The sequence below is a fragment of the Chiroxiphia lanceolata genome, chromosome 8 (genome assembly GCF_009829145.1).
Source record: "Chiroxiphia lanceolata isolate bChiLan1 chromosome 8, bChiLan1.pri, whole genome shotgun sequence".
Taxonomy (NCBI): Eukaryota; Metazoa; Chordata; class Aves; order Passeriformes; family Pipridae; genus Chiroxiphia; species Chiroxiphia lanceolata.
In genome coordinates, this window is record NC_045644.1 from 35,408,750 (window position 1) to 35,426,448 (window position 17,699).

At 41.1% G+C, this 17,699-nt stretch overlaps 1 protein-coding gene across 18 annotated transcripts in view; it reads left to right on the top strand.

Annotated features, from left to right (window-relative positions):
• Window positions 1-17,699, top strand: part of PCDH15 (protocadherin related 15) — a 696,943-nt gene that overhangs the window by 106,154 nt on the left and 573,090 nt on the right. For all 18 annotated transcript variants that reach the window (XR_004358261.1, XM_032694780.1, XM_032694781.1 and 15 more), the window contains exon 2: window positions 6,873-7,111. The gene's annotated coding sequence lies outside the window, so the exon portion shown is untranslated. The remainder of the gene's footprint in view (window positions 1-6,872; window positions 7,112-17,699) is intronic.

Here is a 17,699-nt window from a genome sequence, read left to right on the forward strand (position 1 = left end):
GATATGTTGATGAAATCAAATTTTGTTAGGAAAATATGTAAAATAATTATTTGCAATAAAAGCAGGGAGAGGGAGGGGCCTTAGCAAAGTACTGTCAATCCCACCCCCTCAGAAGCTATATGAAATCTGGCATTTCTCTGCTGAATTGACTGTGTCAGAGTTAATGCTGGAGAAATGCCAGAAAATTATTTGAAATCTCTTTCTGAATATGAAATGTGGAGGCACCAGGCAGAGGATTCCCTGAAGAGAGGGAGCAGAAAAGCTGTCTGTGCAGCAGACAGAGAAATCATCATTCTTAGCACTGGGATATTTTTAGATTCTCTCAGTCTGATGAATAGACTCAATATAGAATATATTAATTGCTGCTGCAGTCAGAAGTATTGAGAAACTCTAGGTCTCCACCCACAATTAATGGAGATTTCCATAATCTTAGTTTTGATTATTGCTTTCAGTAAAATTGAAGTTAAATATAATGTTAGATAGAAACTGTATCTTTGTTCGCAGTTGACTTTATAAAGTGTTTGTTTGTAAGCTGACTAAACACCACAGCCATAGGAAGAGACTTCTTAATCTTTAATATTTTGTTCACTTGTTAGCACTGTAGACAGTTAACAACTAAACTTAAAACTACCAAACTTGGCTTAAAATGAGGGGCATGGGAATGGGTGTACCTTCACGAGATTCCAATACTTATTTTGATTCATTGCAACTCGGATGAAAAGTTCCAGTATCAAAAGGTGTGATAGACACACCTTTTATGTGAGCTTGCAAGAGGTTAAATATTTTCAGTTTTGTTTTTGTTTCGAAATGTCATTTTTTTTAATTTATTTTTATCAAATTCTGGCTCCATGTTAAATTATTTTTTTGAATTGATTTAGAAGGAGAAAACGTACCAACAATTCAAGCAGAATGCAACAAAAATTGTGGAGTCCAACTCTGAGATTTCTGTGGGAAACTTTAGCTGACATAGCTTTGGTGGTTTTTGTTCTGTGTGGAACATATAATCTGTCAGGCAATACATTTAACAGAGGAAATACTGAATATGCTTGTGATGCATTTCATGCTGTTCTTGAAAACTTAGTTTTCCCTTGTCTTTTCAGGTGTTCAGGTACGTAACAAGTCAGGAGTATCTACATTTCTGTACATGAGCCATCCCATGACTCCGAGTGTCCTCTCTGAAAACACTGATTTATTGTACTTTGTAGAACAGAAGGTGGTTGGGATGTCTGATGTAGGTTCTTGGTTCTGCTGAGGGGCAAGAGGGAGAAGTGAGCTGGTTCTGCCACTTCAGAAGGGTGTGTGGCTTCACAGCTCTTGGTTTCTCCATCAAATGGGTTTATGACTCAACCTCTCTCATCAGTTTGTTTAAGCTCAACCTCTAATTCATTTCAATATTCTTCAAGTAAATGTCTGAAATTTTGGAGTGTAAAACAGACGCTGTACAATGGATTTTGATTAAAATACCAGGATATGTTCAGATGTAGAATGAATTGAAAACCAGTTCCACCTGAAAAGCCTTTGCCCCTGTCTAAAATAACTTAATAGTTGGAGTTGGTTACTTTTAAATTTTACCCTATGAGTCTAGAGCAAAACCATTGTCATTAAACACTTAAATACCATTAAGATCTTCATAAGGTTATGGAATGAATAATAGTGGCATTATTTGCTCTTCCCTGTGAGGGTGGGGAGGCCCTGGCAAAGGTTGCCCAGAGAAGCTGTGGCTGCCCCTGGATCCCTGGAAATGTCCAAGGCCAGGTTGGACAGGGCTTGGAGCAACCTGGGCTAGTGGGAGGTGTCCCTGCCCATGGCAGGGGGTGGGACTGGATGAGCTTTAAGGTTCCTTCCAGCCAAAACCGTTCTGGGATTCTCTGAAGGACACATCTGTGACAGATCCCTTTAACCAGACACAGACATATATGTTTTCTTTGATGTTCCCCTATCACAGTCAAAGCAACAGCTCTGCAAGGCCTGGGAAAAGACAGCTGTGGAAAGCTTTCTTCATTGCTTTAGGACTTTTAAATACATCAGCTGCTGGGATTCTCATGGTCTGGTTCAATATGTGCTTCAAGACAACATAAAAACACAAGATGTTTTTAGTCCTGCTACAGATCTTATATTTCAATTCAGCAGCTTTTTCTACTTGTCTTGGTGGCACTGGAAGAGACTGACAGCAGGAGGTGGACAGCAGTGGCCACCTCCCAGTGATGTGCACCTTGGATTTCAACCCAGAGGGTCAGGCTGATGCTGAGAGCTTTGTCAATGCCTTGCTCATACCCACTGTGATATCTCCTTTTTCTTCTTAGTTTGCTTTTTTACTACTGGTGTTTCGTTTCAGGATGTGCAGTTTCAGTTCACATTTCTGCTAGGGCCAGAACTGAAACCATTACCTCACATACACAGTTCCATAATATATGATGTTCTTTGAGGAATTTCAGAATTTTGCTGATGAGTTTTTTTGCCAGCAGGATTTCTTTTTAGAAGGCTGGAAGCTAGGAAGACAGTTCCTGTGTGTAACAGTCCTGTGAACAGGATTCTGCTTCAAGTGTAGATCATAGCTGTAGTTGGAAAACTTGGGTCTAGCCTGGAGTTAAAATGGGAGAAATAATGTAATGGATCTGTCTGGTGTCAGCTGCTGCTGCTGCCTGCTCTCTTTCTGCAACCCCCAGCTCGACATCATCTCCATTTTGGCGATTATTAACTAGATTAGTTAAAAATACACTAATTCTAGCTAATTATTTTAGCTACTGAAAATATAACTACTGCTATATTTAGTTGTAAAAAAAAGAAAAATGTATTGCTGAAGTTTCACTGACTGGTGCTGTAAGTCAAGCATTAATCACATAGATATATTCATTTTTTTCTGGTTTTTTTGGGAGTTGACTGGCTGTGGTGCAGTATTAAGAAGGAAGCCTCTATCATGGTAGGGAGAAACTGGAGTCTGTAGTTGTTATAAATGGGTCCAGTTAAATAAGAAATCAAGTATGCAGATTTGGCTCACCTCTAAAGAAAAGTAGATCATTTGGCATTTTTCTGTTAGTGAAGATTTTTACATTAGGATGAAAAAAGACTTGGCTTGAAGCGGATGCCTTAGTAATGAGATGCAGGCAGCACTCTGGGAGAGAGATTCCTTGCCAGAACAGAGACTTGGGGAGGAGAACAAACAGGAGATGTAAGAACTGAGTCAGAAAACTGCTCCTGGAAAGGGTTTCTCCCCATGTAGCTGCCACTCTTTATCTGGGTTTGGATGCCATCACCAGGCTTGTTCGTGCTCATGTTAACATCGTCTTTCGGAGCAGGACAACAATGGTTTGTTCTGGTCTCAGGAAATCCCTCCATAGAGGTCTGTTTCCCTGATTTTCAGACACCCCTGGGTTTCTCCCCAGGTGAGGTTCATTCTTTGGCACTGGGAAACTTTCACTCCTTCTTACAGTTGGTAATGGCTGAGAAGATAAATCAATTAAAGGTTACTGAAGTACTGAAGGGTGCAGTTCTGCTGTAACCGAAGCCAGGAATGTCACCAGGCTTAATGAGATGATTTGTCTCCCCAGTAAAGGGCTGTTTCTTGTAATTTATATCCATTAACCTTTTATTTAAAAATTACTCAAATTATAGTATGTTTTCCCATAGGAAACATCCTCATTAATGTGGTTGACTTTGTATAAGAAAAATAACTTCTGCTGTTTGGACTGGTTTATTTTGTATACTTTTAGCCAGTTTTTGTGATCCCTGCTGTTTGAACCTTGGCAACTCCCACCCTTAAATTCTAGTTTTCATTTGGTTTCAGTCAATTTTTAATGTATGTAGTAGTTTTGTACTGTAAGCACTAGTTAAAAAATAATAAATATATGAAATGTTAATGAATAGTCACGTCATGAAACATTCTATGCTATATTTACTGGGGTCCAAATATACCTGAGCCCATGTATTTCCACTTGGGAACCCCAGTCTGCAAAGTTTAGAGTGTTTTATGTTAAGGATGGATATGATTAATTTATTTTTTTTCCCCTTGAGTGCTGTGAAGTGATTTTGTTAATTTTTTATTCCCCTTTTTAAGACGAATACCCTACCTCTCATTTTTTCTGATGTTTTACATGATTTCAGGAATCCTTAGTAATTAACTGAAGCCCTTCGTGTCCTGGAAACGTATTTGATGGAAATTTGAGAGGATCTGACAGATTATACTGTGATTCTGAATCATTAGCAATATTTGATGGTTTATTTAAGATCAGATCTCTGCACTAAGTTGATTATCTGAGATTGCTGAACTTTTGCACTTTATAGACTTCTCTGCTCTTTTATCTCCTGACCAAAATTTCTTGCTCTAGGGTGAGTATTCAGGGACTTTATTGACCCAAACCTTTGAACCTACTGATAGAGAGGAAAAGATGGATCAAACAGGGAAGTGTGGCAGGTGAAAACAGGGAACAAGGGAAATTCTTGGAACAAATGCCTTAGTGTTAGAGCCTGTCTTTCTTCCCTCACACACATGTACATACTCACATACTTCTCTGGAAAACAGAGGAAAGAGTATGTTTGTGTGTATTCCAGTAAAATGTATTTTAATACCTGGAAAAAGTAATTCAGCTTCTCATTTTTTTTCACATACGTTATTAGAATTGAGGCAAACTTTCAGATACTTCAATACTGAGTGGGTTTCTGCTTCTCCTAATTCCATCCTTTTTGTTTATTTTTCTTCTTACTGGCAGTTTAATAAGGCAGCTTGGTAGCCCTGCAGTATGAGATTCACAGTTGGCTTGATCTTGTTTTTCATTTTTCTAATGGATTTTCCTGTCCAATGGTGCTTTTCTCCCCCAGTCCTTGACATATTCTTAAGACTTCTCGCTCACCTTAGAATTCTTTATTAATGTTAGCACACTTGAGCAGGGGAAGATTGCCAGGAACCTGGAGGAACAGTGGGCTAAATGTCACTTGTCTGGAGAACAGCTTTGTGAAATTCGTGGTGGTTTTTCTTTTTCATGGCACTGATAACCAGAAGAGGGGAGTGGTGAATATTTTTGATAGAAAAGCAAGTCTTGGAGGGTCAGCCTTTTTTTGGGGGGGGGGGGAGGAATCTTTCTCTTTGAGCTGTGAAACGTTTGACACTGGGGTGATACATGTCTGTGGGTGTATGTGCACGTCTTGTACAAAGAAATTTTTTAAGTTAGGAATTCAAACACTCGGAATTTCCGGATATACCATTTACTTTATTCTTCCCCCTTTGGTGCTGGGCCTAAGGCAGGAGCCTTGTGGAGCAGAGGAGTGTGGTTCCAGCTGGTTTCATGATAAATATGCACAGCAGAGGTGAATTAAGATTGCACCAGTAGCTATAATGCTGATGTTTCCAACACTTTGACTGTGAGCCTTCCCTTCTTAAATGTCCTTTTCCCCTATCTTTTTGTAGGTAACTTTGTTTAAGAAGCTTTAGAAAAGTTCTGTTTCATAGTGCTGAAAAACGGGAAGAAAACATTTCATACTTTGGAGCAGGATCGGTTTTCTCGTGAAGTGTTGTTGAATTTCGTGATTTTTCTAATTTTAAGCATATGACCCATGGTTGAGGGATATTTTATGTTATTGAAGTGCCTCTAATTTGCTCTACATCAAACAAAAAGAGGTTATTATTCTTCAGCACCAACTCCTTACACAAGCATCTTTACTCATCCCTGTGACAAAGAACTAAAGAACTTATTCCTGAATATCTATGGAATGTTTATAGCAGGTTTAGCATATATGTGCATCTGAAGTGATTTGGAAACTGGTATTTGTTTCAAGCATGGTTAAAGGAACTCTGCTATTCTGCCCTGCTTCCTTACCAGCAAAACATATTGCCTAGGTTGTTTTCCTGAGGTTTTCAGCCCTAGCATTGCATAGATTTCTTTTTCTTGCCATCTGGACCAGGACCTTGCTTTATCTACGAAAAGTGTTGCAAATTGATTTTTTTTTTCACTAACAAAAAGTTATTGGAAGACAAAACCCACTGGCTCAGATCATCCTGTGCTTCTGCATTTGATGGTGCAGCAGCTCCAGCTCTGCTGCTCAGCTTGAGGCTTCTGTGCCCACTGCAGCTCCCCAGGCTGGCACTGTGGCTCTGTGCAAGTCATCATCTGTCCATTAATTGGATATTAAAAATTCATTCTAGTTTATTTCACTTTGTTTTTCCTGGATGAAACTATTACTATTTCAAGCTGCAAGTTTTTGTGATGTTTTAAAGAAATTTTAACTCACAGTTTTCGTATTTTATTACCATTTTCATTTAAAAAAAAATTAAACAGAACAAGCCTTGCACTTTATATTTTCTTTAGTATTTTTGAAATGTCTTCATAAAATGATTTTTATTTAAAGTGTTATTTTGTTCTGATGAGAATACACAGGAAACATTCCTGTTATATTTTCTGTGGTCTGGTAAATGCTGTTGGACCTCTGTTTAAGACCATTTGGGGTTTGCTGAAGATACATAGGGATTTAAGCTGTAGTTAATGAAAAGTACTAAGAGGTTAAGGGCTTTTTTTTTCCCCATCTGAAGAACAATGGTGCATGAGCAGAACTCTTTTTCTAGAAAATACTGCAATATTGCAAGGGAAGGTTGCAATAAGATGATCTTTAAGGTCCCTTCCAACCCAAGGCATTGTGTGATTTTTGTAACAGGCAGTAATTGCTTTGTGTAACTAACCAGTGTAAAATGAGGTTTGGTTGGGGGAGAACAGGCTTCAAGTTTATTTGGTCTTAAGAGTCATTTTGGAAGGCACTTGCCTTGGAATCACTCAGGCTGTGCTGAGTACCTGCTCTGCACCCAACTCAGCCAACTGCTGTCTGATCTGGGTCTTGCTGTCTCTTCTGCATTGTCTTCTCTCTCATTGTGGCTTTGTCTTTCACAGAGCATGGGCTTCTCACCCACTGCAGCACCACAAGTAACGTGCTGAGCAATGTGGAGAGGGAGTAGAAGGGATCTGCTCCGTGGATAATGCCTCTGGTGGTTCTGCACAGACGTAGAATAAGGTCCAGCAGCAAGCAAGACTGAGGGAGCTGGACAAGAAGGTTGCTCAGAGAAGGACAAGGGATACAGTACATTCAGCTGGGGGGTTTGTCGGGAACCGCGTACACCCAGGACTGAAAGGTGAGGGTCTTTTATTTCATTTTGGGTTGATCTGTTGGATTCAGGGAACACAATTCTTTAATAGTAAAGAAAACAATGGCAGAACCCCCGAATCATTTGTGTTGGAAAAGATCATTGAGTCCCCCCTGTGCCCGATGCCTCCCTTGTCCCCCAGCCCAGAGCACTGAGTGCCACGGCCAGGCCTTCCTGGGACACCTCCAGGGATGGGCACTCCAAACCTCCCTGGGCAGCCCCTGCCAAGGCCTCACCACCCTTTCCAGCAACAAATTCCTCCTCACACCCAACCCCCTGATTTGTCTTTAATCTGTATCTTTATTAAAGATACCTGAAGAATCACACATGTTAATTTGCTTTAGTTTGGTAAGTCGAATTAATATTTAATTTTAGCTCAGGTCTGGTGATCAAATGTCCTTGGAACAAAAATTTCCAAGGGGATGACTCTTAATTGGCAGCTAAGGGAAGAGAACTGGAGAGGTGAAGAGATGGGAAGGAAATGCTTGAAAACTGGAGGCAGACTGGAATGGCAGAAAGCAGCAGATCCTTGGCAGGAGGCTGAAATCAGATAAATACAGAACAGAAAGAGGAGAGGAAGAATGAAGTATTGGAAAAGTAATTTGAAGATGAGCTCGGTTATCACATTACTTGATGCTTTAAAATCCAAATTATATGGAATTCAGGAAATACCACCATGGGAGTAGATAAAACATTCTTAACTATGGTTTGCAGGGGATGTCCAAGCACGTGAAAGTAATGTTCCCTTCCGGCCTTTTCTTATCTGTTTGCAGCTGATGGAGAGCATCCTTGATAGGGTTTAAATTGTGGTGTGCAAAATTATAACTGACAATTAGAGGCAATTAGGAAGACAGTGTTAAATGTCTTATGTGCTTCAGAAACTGCTCCTCTTGTTCTGTTTTGAAGGGGAAGTATGTGCTGTGGAAGGCACCGGTTAAGTAATTTTCAAAGTGTGACATTTAAGTATTTGCTCATCACATGGTTGCCTGAAAGGGTTCCTGCCCTGTGGGAAATGTGCGTTATTAAATGTTCCAATAGATTTACAGTTTGTGTTCTTGATCATCTCAGTAGTACAACCTGACCTTTATTTGTGGCATCACCTAAAACTTGATGAAATTAATTCCAGTGCAGAAGATTACTATACTCACATCTGTTTCCTTTGTCAGTCAACCTGGTTAATTAACTTTCATGCTGGTGTTTCTCGGTGGCATCTATAAATATGTAAAAATGGCAACACAAAGATGGTTTGGTTGGGGTTGTTTTGTTTGGTTGGTTTGGTTGTTTATTTAGGTTTTGGTTTTGTTGTTGCTGCTGTTGGTTTTTTGTTTGGGTTTTTTTTTTTGTTTGTGTGTTTGGTTTGGTTTTTCTTAATATTATGAGTTATCTTTCAGCACACTCTCTCTTAATTGACACTCCCTCTGCTAAGGTGTGTCCCATGAAGCCTGTGAGGTTGAGCTCATAGACAAGAAAGTGGCTGTGCAGGTTTTTATGGCTGTACTTGTACTTCCAATTGCAAAGAGTAGTCAAACAATCTAATAGGAGTAAACTGATTTGTGGCAGTGACACCTTCTCAGCCACAAACTAATGAAAGCCTGTACATAAAATTCCACAAGTTGATCCCGTTGCCTGATAGGTTAATGTGCTAGGTTAGGTATTATCCAGGCAGTAAAATTCTGTATTTTTGTGGTGGAAGTAACAGGGTTACAGTCAACCTAGTCAGAAAGTTTAGGCCACTTTTTATGTTGCTCTTTTAGCAGCATGTCTCAAAATAACACTCAACACGAAGTCAAATGAGGACACAGAAAACCAGAAAATTCAGACTGAATGGGCTAATTGTTATTTATCGTTTACATTTAACTTAATTTTGTAAAGAATAGCTAAGATTAAACGACATCAAGGCTGTATTTGTGCAAAATGATAAACATTAAGGAATCCTGACAAGTTATTGAAGTTTTGCTGTTTGGCATTGCAGGTTTTTTTCTCTTTTAAGTTTGAAGCACAAAGTTCAGAAATAGGAAAGTTAAAAGTATTTATTCTGTTAAGGAGTAAATGTTGACCCACTCTAAAATATGAGCCATCCCAACCATTTCAAGCAGTTGTTGCATCACAGGTGTTCCAGAAAGATCTTTCAGGCAGGGCTTGTTGTTGGTACTGCTCTTGTTTATTAGCACACCACGGTGAGTAAAAATGATACTTCAGAAATTGAGAGTTGCAGCAAACTCTTAGAATAATTCTTTTCCCAGGTGTTTTCCATTGTAGCTTTATGCACACCAAAAAAAAAAAAAAAAAGTGAAAAGCAATTATGTTAAAATTAGTTTTCAGTCATGTAAATAAAATGGTTCTTGTGCTGTGCTCAACCAGACTCTTGAGCTGCTGGGTGGGTTGTGTTGTTGCATTAGCATCAGCTGTGGTTAACACTTCAGTCCTACAGAAGGACTGTAGTAGGAGCTGTATGAAATGAAATAATCGTGTTTTCACCCACCTGAGAACTTGCTTGGGTAAAGCTCTGCCCCGTGGAATCCTGTTCCTTATGTGCACGTTTATGTGGCAGTTCACAAGTTTCAAGTTACAATCTTTGTGGAAGCCTTAAGTGAGGCGTGGGTGAGGTGGAGGTTGGACTCTTCTCTCGAGCAGCAAGTGGCAGGACGAGAGAAATGGGCCTCAACTTGCACCAGGGGAAGTTTAGATTGGATATTAGGAAAAAAAGAATTCACAGAAAGAGTTGTAAAGCACTGGAAGGGGCTGCCCCAGGGGAGTGGTTGGAGTCACCACCCCTGGAGGTTTTCAAAACACATGTTTGTAGCACTTGGGGACGTGGGTGAACACGCTGGTGCTGGGTTGGTGGTTGGACTTGCTGTTATTAAAGGTCTTGTCCAACCTTAATGTGATTCTGAGATTCTAAGCTGCTGCTGGCAAATCTTTGTCCCAACTCTAGGGCCTTCCTGCCCTGGTATTCCTAGTGTGACTTGGCTAATAGAGGCTGTAATTGTGGTGATGGCAGAAATATGGAAATCCTGATTTAATGAAATGCATTTGAGCAGTGGTGGTTTCTGCTGGATTGATCTCACACCACTGTTGTGTTCCTGGGCACTGCAAACCTCTCTCACTTGCTCTCCCTTACCTTCTCTCACTCTCCTCCTGACTGCAGTTGTAAGCTGTGGGGGCAAAAATTTCCTGTTACTTCACTGATTTGTATCAACTGGTTTAGTGTGGAACAGACCCCTCCTGTGTGCTCAGACTGATTCTGTCCTCACAAACAGTTCCATAAAACTGGAGTCCCAAGAAGTAGCTTTTTCCACAGCTGAGCCAGAGTCTGACAACAATGGGGTTGTCCTCAGTGGGAAGTGGATACTTCTATGGTTATTTTGCATAAAATTACATCATTATTTTTTCATCCGTTCACAAATACTTTTCTTATCTCAGATTTACTGTAGCAAATGTAGTAAATTATTTCCAAAACTCACAATCACTGTTTTCTTCCATTCTCAAAAGAAAAGCCTCCACTTGTATTTGATGCAGATGTACCAGCTGGAGAGGCTGCTCAGCTTCTACCTTCCATTACTTTCAGCTTGTGATTAAAAAAAAAAAGGAAAATAACAGCCCCCAGCCTTTGGGTGTGGAAGCACCTTATTACTTTTCATCCCTAATTCAAAAAGTATTTAAAGAGAAAAGCCTGTTATAAATACTGGCCCTGTCACAGGCTCAAGGAGAGTGGTTTCAACTTGAGTTGGCTACAAAACCAGTATTGGAGAAAGCTTCCCATGTGGTGAATGATGACCTATTAGTACTGCCTTTACTGGCATTTAGATTACACACCTCTTTCTGAGCATTTTTTCCTTTCCCAAAGCTGGCAGTCACTTCAGGTTTACGTACAGATTTCCTGGAAACTTCTTATTTCTTAGCAGTGGCACCTGTGCTGATGTCCGGAAGCTTGATTGGAATCAATAAATGTAATGAGTAGTGAGATTAATTCTCCCAGCACTCCAAAATCTTTGGCAGTTGCTTAAACTTTCAAATCTCATATAAATTTCTCAAGCAAATTTATTTAGTAGACTCCAGTTATAGCTGTCTTGGACAATACAAGAAGGTAATAAAAATGTGGTTCAGAAAAGAGAAGGGGTGGTGAGGGAGCAGGTGTCCAGTGCTACTCAACCCAAAGTCACAGGGTCAGCAAAGTGCTGTCAGGTGTACATGGCATCTCATGTGCTTCATTTAGAAAGAGGACATTTAGTGAACTCACTTTAGGGGATGGGAATATTTTTTGATAGAATTCATAGAATCACAGGTTGTCCTTGGTTTGGGTTAGAAGGGTCCTTAAAACCCATCCCGTTCCACTCCCCTGCCATGGGCAGGGACACCTTCCACTAGCCCAGGTTGCTCCAAGCCCTGTCCAACCTGGCCTTGGACACTTTCAGGGATCAGGGGCAGCCACAGCTTCTCTGGGTAACCTGTGCCAGGGCCTCCTCACCCTCACAGGGAAGAATTTCTTCCCAGTATCCAACATGAATTTCCCCTCTGTGAGTGGGAAGCCATTCTCCCTTGTCCTGTCTCTCCATCCCTTGTCCCAAGTCCCTCTCCAAGTCTCTTGGAGCCCCTTTAGGCACTGCAAGGGGCTCTGGAGTCTCCCTGGAGCCTTCCCTATGCAGAATAGCTGTTTTAACGTTTCCTTTAGGAAACTTGCTGTGTCACACAGAGCAGGTCAGGTATTACCAGATAAAGTGGTGTTACAAAACCTGATAAGTATTTCATCTTTCAGACACTTCAAGGATTGTTTTCTCTTTGAGACAGCTCAAAATGATCAACTGTTACCTAGTCTGAAATGATCCATTTTTGACTGACTCACAATAACTCATTCTTTCCATTTTTCCTTTTTTTTTTTTAAGTCCACAGGTGGTTCTTGAGTTGTTCAGGAAAATAAGTCTTTCTGAGTTGAAGAAATACACACGTGAATTGACGTTGGTTTGACAATGTGCTGCTTTGCATGTGTGAAATAATCAGTAGCAGGGGGGAAATATTAAAAATCTTGCTTTTATTTAAGCAGCTGTGGTGTTTAAATAATGGATTGAGCATGTCATACTGCATGAAAAGAGATTCGAGGCCATTAGCTCTGAAGTCTTACAGTCTCCTGTATGATATCTAAATTATCAAGAGCAATTGTTGCTTCTGTTACCTTGGTATAATATTCTTGCTTTTAGAGGGAAGGATGCTTAAACATTTTTTTTTTCCACCAGACAAGTAGTTGTATTTAGCATTAAAAAAACTACTGTGTAATGACACTGCCTGTGTATTCACTGAAGGTATTTGTGCTCACTGTGACCAGGCTTGTCATGAAGAAATGTCCTAGTTTTCCTTTGAATGACAGTGTTCATTATGCAGAACATAAAAGCTAAAATTCAGATCTGAAGCCATCTCAAGAGCTGAGTTAATTAGTCAGTTTATGGTGGAATAGACAGTGACTTAAAGTCATCGTGACATAGAGTGTTATTACCACCACACCACAAGCTGCTTAGCCCAGGTATATTTTCCCACCTGAAGCTAGTCTGGGATTTGGTGTTAATTAGCTGCCATGTTCTATTGATGTAATCACATGTACATACTCTTCCTGTTTACACACACATATGTGCACATATGTTTGTATTTGTTTTCGTCTGTGCTGGAGGTTTGCATCGAGTATGAATATCCAGGGATTTTTTTTTTTTTCCTCTCTGTGGTTCAGCTATAAAAATATGTATCCCACAAGTAGAAAACCATTGATATTTTATGCTACCTTCAAGCCTGTTATTCAGGCCACAGTAGTTTTTAGATCACTGTAAGGAATTCATACCATAGGATCTGCTATGAATTAGATTCCACTGGCACAGGGTGCCCAGAGAAGCTATGGCTGCCTCTGGATCCCTGGAAGTGTCCAAGGCCAGGTTGGATGGGGCTTGGAGCAACCTGGGCTAGTGGAAGGTGTCCCTGCCCATGGCAGGGGGTGGAACAGGATGGTCTTTAAGGTTCCTTCCAACCCAACCCATTCCATGATTCTATGATCTCCAAAAGAATATCGTGCATTTTTGCCCCAGGATACTGTAGTGTGCTATAATCAGAAAGAGAATGTATAAGGATATTAATAAAATCATCCTGATACTTGGTGTGATTTATTTGGATGATATTTCTTTATGGAAGGAGAGGACAACCTGATGGCCTTTGATTTATTTGGTTATTTTACCAGGAAAACGTACACTGGACATGTGTATATTATGACCCTGTAAAAATCTCTGAAGTTGACCAAACCAGCTTAGAGATAAGTTTTCTTTTTAGGTACCTTGTAGACCTTGAAAGGCTGGTAGACATAATTCAGTGTCTGTCTGTGACATCACAGGTTGTACTTCATGACAGTTTTTTCTAATTCATTAATAAATAAGTAATTTTTATAAAAAACAGTCACACGGCAACAACCTGCCCTTAGCCTATGCAGTGTCAGGTTTTTTGTCTGTGACTTTCTACCTGTAAGCTTTTCACTGTATGTGGTGTCTCTTAGATGTAATCCAAGGCTTCTGTGATATCCACTGGCAAACTTCTGGAGAAAACAATAACCACCTCCTTCATTCTGACAAAAGGCAAAAGGGGGATTTTTGGACAAAAATCTTGCCCCAGGAGACTGTCAGAGATTTGAAGGCACTAATTTTGTAGCTGTTATAGAGCACAATGACAGAGCTTGTCCAGATCTGCTGACACACATTTGTATCAAGTTGAGCTGCCTTTGTGTGAATCCTCTTGGCTTTTTGGGCAACAAACAATGGATGGGGACCTTGGAGGGGGATTCTGTACCAAGAGCTTTTGGCCAAATTCCTCACCAGTGTGCTTTTTAGGAAGTTAGACAGCCGGAACTTCAGCAAAGAAATGGGCAAATAATGGATTAGAAACTAGGAAATGGCGGTTAAAAGTCTAGGATCAGTCCTCACGAAGGAAGGAGTTCACCACTGCAGTACTATCAGGGTCTCTGTTGTCCATTGTATCCTGAAAAATAGGTTTACTGGGGAGATGACATATTTAGTGCTACTGGTAAGTTGTTTAGGGAATTCTGAAGATGGGACCTTGTGATTGCCATTAAAATGCCAAATGAAGTTCAGTGCAATTGGCAAAAGATGCACACGAGGGAGTAGTAATTTTAACTTCATCTCTGATCTGTTTGTTGCCATTTAGGAGCAGGAGTTTGAACTTGCAGTGGATAGTTCCATGAAAATGTCCAGTCAATATTAGTCAATAAATTAAAAAGGTGCTGTATGGAGAGTAGAAAAGAATCAGTTGTTTGCTGCTGCTTTGATAATAAGAACCAGGTGACCTCAGATGAAGCTTTCAGGAGCCAGGGCTCAATGCAGACAGGAGAGGAGAGTGTTCCCCCCACTGTGGGTGAGCTGTGGGACGTACTTCCAGGGGATACTGGAAGTTCACACAAGCCAAGGAGCAGAGCAGATGTGGTTTTAGAAGAGAAACCCATCGTTAGCTGCTGAGAACTGAACTGAACATATCTTCGTAAAGACCTGACCTGGAAACGGCTGGAGAAAGATTCAAGGAAGTGTGTGGTTCTTCTTTCCTTGTTCCACTGTCTTGGCTTGTGCTTTTGCCATAATTGGAGACAAAGAGCTGGCCCAGGCAGTTCTAGGAGTGGCTGAGGTCACTTGGTTTGTTCAGCTGGAGAAGAGGAGAATGAGGTCAGACCTCACCAGGGTCTGCAGCTCCTCCTGAGGGGCAGCTCTGATCTCTGCTCTGTGTGACCAGTGACAGCACCCAGGGAATGGCTGGAGCTGTGTCAGGGCAGGGTCAGGTTGGATCTCAGGGAAAGGTTCTTCCCCCAGAGGGTGGTTGGCACTGCCCAGGCTCCCCAGGGCAGTGGGCACAGCCCCAAGGCTGACAGAGCTCCAGGAGGGTTTGGACAACGCTCTGAGGGACAGGGTGGGATTGTTGGGGTGTCTGTGCAGGGCCAGGGGTTGGACTGGATGATCCTTGTGGTTCCCTTCCAGCTCTGAATATTCTATGAGCCCTCCAAACTGCTCTGGTATGGCTTTTCTAACTCCTGGCATTGTGCTGAGTGTTGCCATTGGATATGTCTGAGCAGGAGAAGGGCTAAAATTCTCCCATGCCCATTGCCCATCTCAGCAGCAAATGTATTTTTATTACTTTTAGCAAGTTCCCTGAAAGAAAGGAGGGCACTATTGGGATGGACGTGCACGGGCAATTTCTCTGTGAGAGTGAAAGCTTAAATAGGGTGAGCTAACCAGGGCATTCAAGCTCCATGGATGAAGACTTAGATAATTATCTCTTCTGCCTGTTCATAGGAAGGGGTTTGAGTGATGTGGAAACCGTCTCCATGAGTATTCACTGTAGCCATTTGTCTGGGAAGGAGTGCTCACACCTTTCAGGTGTTTATCCCAAATGTCAGGCCTGTGTTTGCAGTTTGACATATACCTGAAGGTAATCTGAGGCTTACATAGGTAGATTGATTCTTCTGAACAAAGGGAAGTCACTCTCATTTAGAAAATGTCATTCATCTCATTTAAACTTTTAGATTCAGGATTATGCTCCACTGTTTGACATTGCAAAGAAAACCCAGGATTGCTTACTCCTTAAAGGTTAAACCTCTTTACTGCTGGATGAATGAATCTTTTTGATAGCTTTATATAATCTTTCAGACATGACAGAAGAGCCTTGTGGGTGGGTGAAACAGGGAATCCTTCACTGGTGTCAGTGTTGGGTGTTCTCAGATGGGGTTTGTTTGGTTGGAAGCTTCAGCATTCTCTGCCTGGCTCTGTGGCTGAGGACTGAGCACTCTGCTCTGGGAGAGCTGGACAGGGCAACCTCCAGCTACAGCTGCTCCCCATAAACTCAGACAGAGACAGGATGCATGGCAGGGTTTCTGGAGAAATTGTATTCCTTATGGCAGGTGGTTTTATACCCTGTGGCCTTCTGTGGTGATTTTTTAATTTGCAGATGTGTTGCTGAATCTTGTCTTCCTTGTAGTTTTCTGATAGAAACTTCCTTAATAAAGAATACCAAATTTTCCAATGGAAAATGGAGAAAAAGGTGTTTTGCTGCAAATTGGTTTAGATTTGCCCTAAATTAAAAATTGTTCAGCTCGTTCCACAAATATTGAATTTTCCATTGTTGATGGAGTTGTGAATCTGCTTTGTTTTCTGGGGGCTTCTCTGATGCTTTGGGTCTAATTTCTGTTCTTGAGAAAATCGTGACTTTTCAACAAGTCGTTTCATGTAGAAGAAAATGGAGACATTTCAAACTTTGTTTAGTTTACATCTTTCCAGGGTTGATTGGTAGAAAACCTCCTGGTACATGTTTCAGGCAGGAGAAGACCTTAACAAGAGATGTATCAAATGCTTAGGATGTGCACCCATACAGGTTCTAAATGCTGTGTTTAGATCAGTTGTGTGGAGCTGGAGTAAGAAAAGTGAGATTTTATTGAGAAGTACATTGGCAGACATTGTCTTGCTACTTTCCAAAGACAAATTACCTATTAAAATAAATTTTGGGTAAGAACATTTGTATACAGGGTTCAGTTGCAGTGCAGCAACTGTTTCTCTCTTAGAACAATTTCTCTCTTGGAAGTGGCTGTTGTTTTGAAAAGCCTTTAAGGCTTTCCTAAGATGCCGTGTCTGACTGCATAAGGATTGTATGACTTCATTTATACACAGAAAGTTTGTGTTCCCAGATCTTACAGGAACCTCTGACTTTGAGAGCATCAGCCTAAATCTCTTTGGCACTTCACTTTGGGGAGAAAAGGAGAGGGCAAAAGGACAGAGTATACATCACATTTTCTGATAAACAGTTTGTCCCCAGACAGAGCCTGAGTTACAGACCTGTTTACCACCACCGTAGCCCAAGCAAACGCTGTGGAGGGGTGCACCTTGAAAAGTCAGGCAGTAGAATCACTCAGACTTCAAGAATCTTGGATTGATGCTGGTTTTCTTTTTTTTTTATTTCTATCTTGAATTTCCTGTTAGTTACAGTCACAGAACCATTAAGGTTAAAAAAGACCTCCAAATTCATCAAGTCCAACCTTTGACTGAATACCACCTTACTTTGAAATGTTTAGGACTTCACCAGGCCCAGAGCACACAGGCTGGAGTCCCTAATCAAGATGAGAAATGTGCTGGGTTACCTGCAGAGTAAGAGACATTTCCCACTTCTTGAGAGCCTTGGAGTTGGGAGTCGTCTGGGAGTCATGTCAGTGTGCCTGCCTGTAGGATGGGATTTGGAAATATGGAATCATAGAATTGTGTGGATTGGAAGGAACCTTAAAGACCATCCCATCCCACCCCCTGCCATAGGCAGGGACACCTTCCACTAGCCCAGGTTGCTCCAAGTCCCATCCAACCTGGCCTTGGATACTTCCAGGGATGGGGCAGCCATCTGTGCCAGGACCTCCCCACCCTCCCAGCTATGAATTTCTTCCTAATATCTCATCCTAACTTCTCTCTTTAAGTTTGAAGCCTCTTGTCCTGTCACTACCTAAAGCAGTCAAAAATAAAAGTATATTTTAAGCGTAAAAGATGAAATTATTGGCTGACTCCCTGCAGGC